This window comes from Oncorhynchus tshawytscha, linkage group LG28 (genome assembly GCF_018296145.1).
Source record: "Oncorhynchus tshawytscha isolate Ot180627B linkage group LG28, Otsh_v2.0, whole genome shotgun sequence".
Lineage (NCBI taxonomy): Eukaryota > Metazoa > Chordata > Actinopteri > Salmoniformes > Salmonidae > Oncorhynchus > Oncorhynchus tshawytscha.
The window spans coordinates 17,748,860-17,754,605 of NC_056456.1; the positions used below are offsets into that span (position 1 = coordinate 17,748,860).

At 43.6% G+C, this 5,746-nt stretch overlaps 1 pseudogene; it reads left to right on the top strand.

Moving 5' to 3' along the window:
• The first annotated feature begins 420 nt into the window (after positions 1 to 420).
• LOC121841232 lies at positions 421 to 5,114 on the top strand (annotated as a pseudogene).
• Positions 5,115 to 5,746: the final 632 nt, after the last annotated feature.

Consider the following 5,746-nt stretch of genomic DNA (forward strand, 5'->3'; position numbering starts at 1 on the left):
TTTCCAAATGAGACATTGGCTGCATTGAGCATCTGAATCTGAGCATTTCATTAAAAGACAGTGATCCTGTTGCACAAACCCACCATGATACAAAGAGATGAAAGGCTACATGCATGACCCGATAGCACAGGGCTGGGTAGAAAAGTCCAGCTCTCCTTACTTTTCTCTAGTCGTATGTGTAAGGAAATGGGACGGCAGCTCACGACTGTGCATAGACTACAGGGAGCTGATCAGGAAGACTCACCCTGACCGCCAGCCAATATCCAGAGTACAGGATATCATGGACAGCCTTGGAGAAAATTCCTAGGTTTTCACCCTTGGATCAGGGACAAGCATATCACTAGGGGTCCTTGGCAAAGGAAATCAGCCTTTGTGACCCCATTGAGCCTGTATGAGTGGGGTTGGTTTCCTTATGGACTCATGAATGCACCAGCAGCCTTCCAGCACTTTATGGAGGAATGTTTGGATGGCTTGAGAGATGAGACCTGTGTCCCGTATCTGGACAACACCCTCGTCTTCAGCAAGAACTTTGAGATCCATGTCAACTATTTTAGAAAAGTACTACAGAGACTAAGAGAATATGGGAAAAAGCTGAAGCCCAGCAAGTGTGAGATATTCAAAGCGGAGATCCGCTATTTAGGGAGAATACTGTCTGCTGAGGGAAGGGAAATCGATCCAGCTGATACTGCAGCAGTCAGAGCTCTGAAGGACAAAAGACCAAGTACAGTAGGAGAGCTCAGATAAATCATGGGGTTGCTAAGCTACTATAGGCAATACATTAAAGATTTCTCACACATTGCTAGCCCGCTCTACAACCTGCTCACAGGGCCCCGTGAAGAAGTTACAGGGACACACAACAATGCAAAGAAAAGGCAGACACAGGGGAAAACATGAGGGAGTGCTCTCTCACAAATCTATCACATAGGCTGATAAGCATCAACAGATAATGGAGCGGCTGCTAGACCATTTAGTACAGCCTCTTGTACTCGGTATCCCAGACTTCTCAGAGCAGTTTATCCCTCCCACAGACACATAAAACAAAGGTTTAGGAGCTGTGCTGTATCAAAAACAAGATGGATAACTGCGTGTGATAGCCTGTGCGTCTCGGACCTTGAATGCACCAGAGAAAAACTACAGTCTCCACTCAGGAAAATTTGAGGTTCTATTCCTGTACTGGTCAATCAGTACAGTAATGTTCCGTGACTACTTATACTACAGTATGCATTGACCTTCACAGTGTACAGTGACAACAATCCCTTACCTACGTCTTGTCGATTGCCAAGCTGAACGCAACAGGGTGCAGATGGATTGCAGAACTCGCCAATTTCCATTTCACTATCAGATGTCGTCCATGCAAAGAGAACATTGACGCAAACAGTTTGTCCAGAATGCCAATAGACATGGTAATACTGATGAGAGAATGTTCAGAGGAGTTGACATCGGACTCATTTGAAGCAACTGCACTGGCCGTCGACGCACAACAAGGCTCCAACATATCCTGGTCTCCACTATGTATAATCAACAACAGGACAACTCCCCACCATCTGCAGAGGAATGAGCGCTTTAATAGAACATTATTACAGATGCTCAAGATACTCACAGACAGACAGAAAACAAACTGGAAGGGGTAACTGAACAAGCTGCTGTATGCGTTGTTGTGTCTTTGGCTATGCCGGATTAAGTGATATGACATGCTATTCTATCAAATAATTTCTCTGTAATTAATATCACCTGATTGAGCTAATCATGTACACACAATAATATTTATAGAGCTGTTATCTTCCGAATAAACTCGGAAAGACCTAGTAATATTTTTCATCAATAGCAGCCAATATCAGTCGTCATCTCACTTCAGTCTCATCTGAAAGTTGTAAATTCTTGGTTATCTGCAAAAACCCTGGCTAACAATTTGAATCAGCAATACAAAATTGGGTTTAATCATTTATTTACTAAATACCTAACTAATCACACAGAATGACATATACACATAATTAAATCATATCTTGATTACAAATTACATCATAAAAGAAAACTCCCCTAGCGGGCGGAACAGATATGACAGCTTGTTACACAAAAGAAAAGGGGCTGGGTTGAGTGAAGGAGCGGGAAGACTGATGAACAAAGGGAAGAAGCTGGGCTATCGTAAATACAGTATCTTATGCATTCTAAATTACCGCCCATTTGGAAAATGAAAATGCAATAAATATTTACTCTGAGCTGCGCTTCAGTAGGTTGGTGGTAAATGGAAGACCTACTCATTCAAGGGTTTATCTTTATTTTTACTATTTTCTATATTGAAGAAAAGTAGGACATAACACATATGGAATCATGTAGTAACCACAAAAGCGTTAAAGAAATCTAAATATATTTTACATATGAGATTCTAGCCATCCTTTGCCTTGATGACAGCTTTGCACACTCTTGGCATTCTCTCAACCAACTTTATGTGGTAGTCACCTGAAATTAATTTCAATTAACAGGTGTGCCATCTTAAAAGTTAATTTGTGGAATTGATTTTCTTCTTAATGTGTTTGAGCCAATCAGTTGTGTTGTGACAAAGTGTGTGTGTGTGTGTGTGGGGGGGGTATACAGAAGATAGCCCTCTTTGGTAAAAGACCAAGTCCATATTATGGCAAGAACGGCTCAAATAAGGAAAGAGAAGCAACAGTCCATTGTTACTTTAAGACAGGAAGGTCAGTCAATCATGAACATTTCAATAACTTTGAAAGTGCACCTTCGAGAACATCCTGACCGGTTGTATCACCGACTGGTATGGCAACTGCTCGGCATCTGACCGCAAGGCGCTACAGAGGGTAGTGTGTATGGATGGCCCAGTATATCACTGGGGTCAAGGTTCCTGCAATCCAGGACCTATATACTAGGCAGTGTCAGAAGAAAGCCCAAAAAATTGTCAGACTCCAGTCACCCAAGTCATAGACTGTTTTCCCTGCTACTGCACGGCAAGTGATACCGGAGGACCAAAAGGCTCCTTAACAGCTTCTACCCCCAAGCCATAAGACTGCTGAACAACTAATCAAATGGCCACTGAACTATTTACATTGACACCTCCATTTGTTTTGTACACTGCTGCTACTCGCTGTTTATTATCTACAGTATGTATGGTCACTTCCTCCCTACCTTCATTTACAAATGATCTTGACTAACCTGTAACCCCGCACATTGACTCGGTTCCGGTACCCCCTTTACAGTATATAGCCTCGTTATTGTTATTTTATTGTGTTACTTTTTATTTTTTATTATTTGGTAAATATTTTCTTAACTCTTTCTTGAACTGCACTGTTGGTTAAGGGCTTGTAAGTAAGCATTTCACAGTAAGGTCTACACCTGTTGGTTAATGGCTTGTAACTAAACATTTTCACGGTAAGTTCTACACCTGTTGTATTCGGCACATGTGGCAAATAAAGTTTGATTTGATTTTGGACTTGATTGATGAGAGAAAAAAAAGGTTTCTGCTCATGTGTTTAGAGCCATATAAGACAAAATAATGTATGAAGAGCCATATAAGGTCAAATGCAAAAGAGCCATACAAAGAATGTCAATCCAAAGAATGTCAAAAGAGTTCCGTGAATGCAATTTTCATACAGCACTTAAGGTCAATGGTGATGTTATTGGGGCGATAAATAGTTTTGAAGGGGAGTGTGTCATAGACTTAAAAGTGCCTTTTAATAATAAGAAAATAATAATACAGAATCATAATGTGTACCCGTAAGAAATATGCTATTCATTTATCTCAATGTTGATTATACGATCTGTGTGCTCTATTGATGTCTGATCTGAGTTTGATTGGTTATACCTAGGAATTCCTATAGGGGTGCACAGGGCTTCCAAGCTCACTCATTCCAAGTAACTTGAAGCCGAAGCTACATCTCTGTGTGATTCATTCATATATTTCCCTCTTTCAGGGGTATAACACTCTTCTCTGTGTCACGGAGGCTCTCCGCACTACCAAAGCTGACTCTCTCTCCTCTGTTTTCATCCTCCTAGATCTATTCTCTGCCTTTCGACACAGTGAACCATCAGATCCTCTGCTCCACCCTCTCAGGGCTGGGTGTCTCAGGCTCTGCACACTCTTGGATTACATACTACCTGGCAGGCCGCTCCTACCAGGTGATGTGAAGAGGATCTGTGTCCGTACCTCGTACTTTCACTACTGGTGTCCCTCAGGGCTCGGTTCTAGGCCCTCACCTCTTCTATCTATACACCAAGTCACTCGGCTCCATCATATCCTCACATGGTCTCTCCTGTCATTGCTATGCAGATGACACTCAACTATTTTTCTCCTTCTCCCCTCCTGACACCCAAGTGGTTACACATATCTCTGCATGCCTGATAGATATCTCAGCTTGGATCTCAGCCCACCACCTCAAGCTCAAACTCGACAAGACAAAGCTGCTCTTCCTCCCTGGGAAGGCCTGTCGCTCAAAGACCTTTCCATCATGGTTGACAACTCCACAGTGTCGCCCTCCCAGATTGCAAAGAACTTTGGCATGACCCTGGACAACACCATGTTGTTCTCTGCAAACATCAACGTGGTGACTACCTCCTGCAGGTTCATGCTCTACAACATCCATAGATTACGACCCTACATTACACAGGAAGCGGCGCAGGTCCTAATCCAGGCACTTGTCATCTCCCATCTAGACTATTTTAACTCAACGTTGGCTGGGCTCGACGCTTATGCGATCAAACCCCTGCAACTTATCCAGAACGCTGCAGCCCATCTGGTGTTCAACCTTCCCAAATTCTCCTGTCACCCCGCTCCTCCGCACACTCCGCTGGCTTCCAGTCAATGCTCGCATCCACTACTAGACCATGGTACTTGCATACGGAGCAGAAAGAGGAACTGCCCCTCCCTACCTTTAGGCTATGCTCAAACCCGATACCGCAACACAAGCATTCCGTTTGCCACCTCTGGTCTTTTGGCCCTCCCACACCTATGGGCGGGCAGGTCATGCTCAGCCCTGTCTAAGCTCTCCTCTATCCTGGCACCCCAATGGTGGAACCAGCTTCCCCCTCAATCTAGAACAGCAGAGCCCCTGCCAATCTTCCGAAAGCACCTAAAACCCTACCTCTTCAAAGAGCATCTTAAATAATCCCCCACCTCACCTAAAAAAAATGAACCCCCCCCTCTTCTAGCTCAGACTTTGCTGATAGCTACCTTATTGAGGAAAAGTGTACTTATTATGCCTTGATATGTGGTTGTCCCACCTAGCTATCTTAAGATGGAACTGTAAATCGCTCTGCTAAATGACATAAAATGTCAAATGTAATTATATAAATATGTGTATTATCCCTTGTTCATAACATCAAACAGACAAGAGCAGACAGCAGTGGACTGACTCAAGCTCTCAGCAACAAACCCTCATGTTTATCAATGAGCACCACAGAGTGGAATTACATTAAAAAAATCCCCCCAACTCACAATCTCACTGGTGTCACACTAACAACTCCTCTCCCATCCCGGTATGGTAGTGCAGAAGCCTGTTATCCTCCCCAACATGGCCGCTGTGGCAACTATTAGTATCAATCAGATCACAGTGGAGATGGAAGGGCAATTGAAGTGAAAATGAGGCACAAATCAGCCCTGCTAAACATAATAGAGACTTGTCTCGGTTCCGCCTCCTGCACTCTCTCCCCCATCCTCCCTTCCTCTCTCCAGTGTGTCCACAGTGTGATCGGACGTAGCTGAGAAGGAAAGTGTTGGGCTAGGCAGACAGACAGTAGT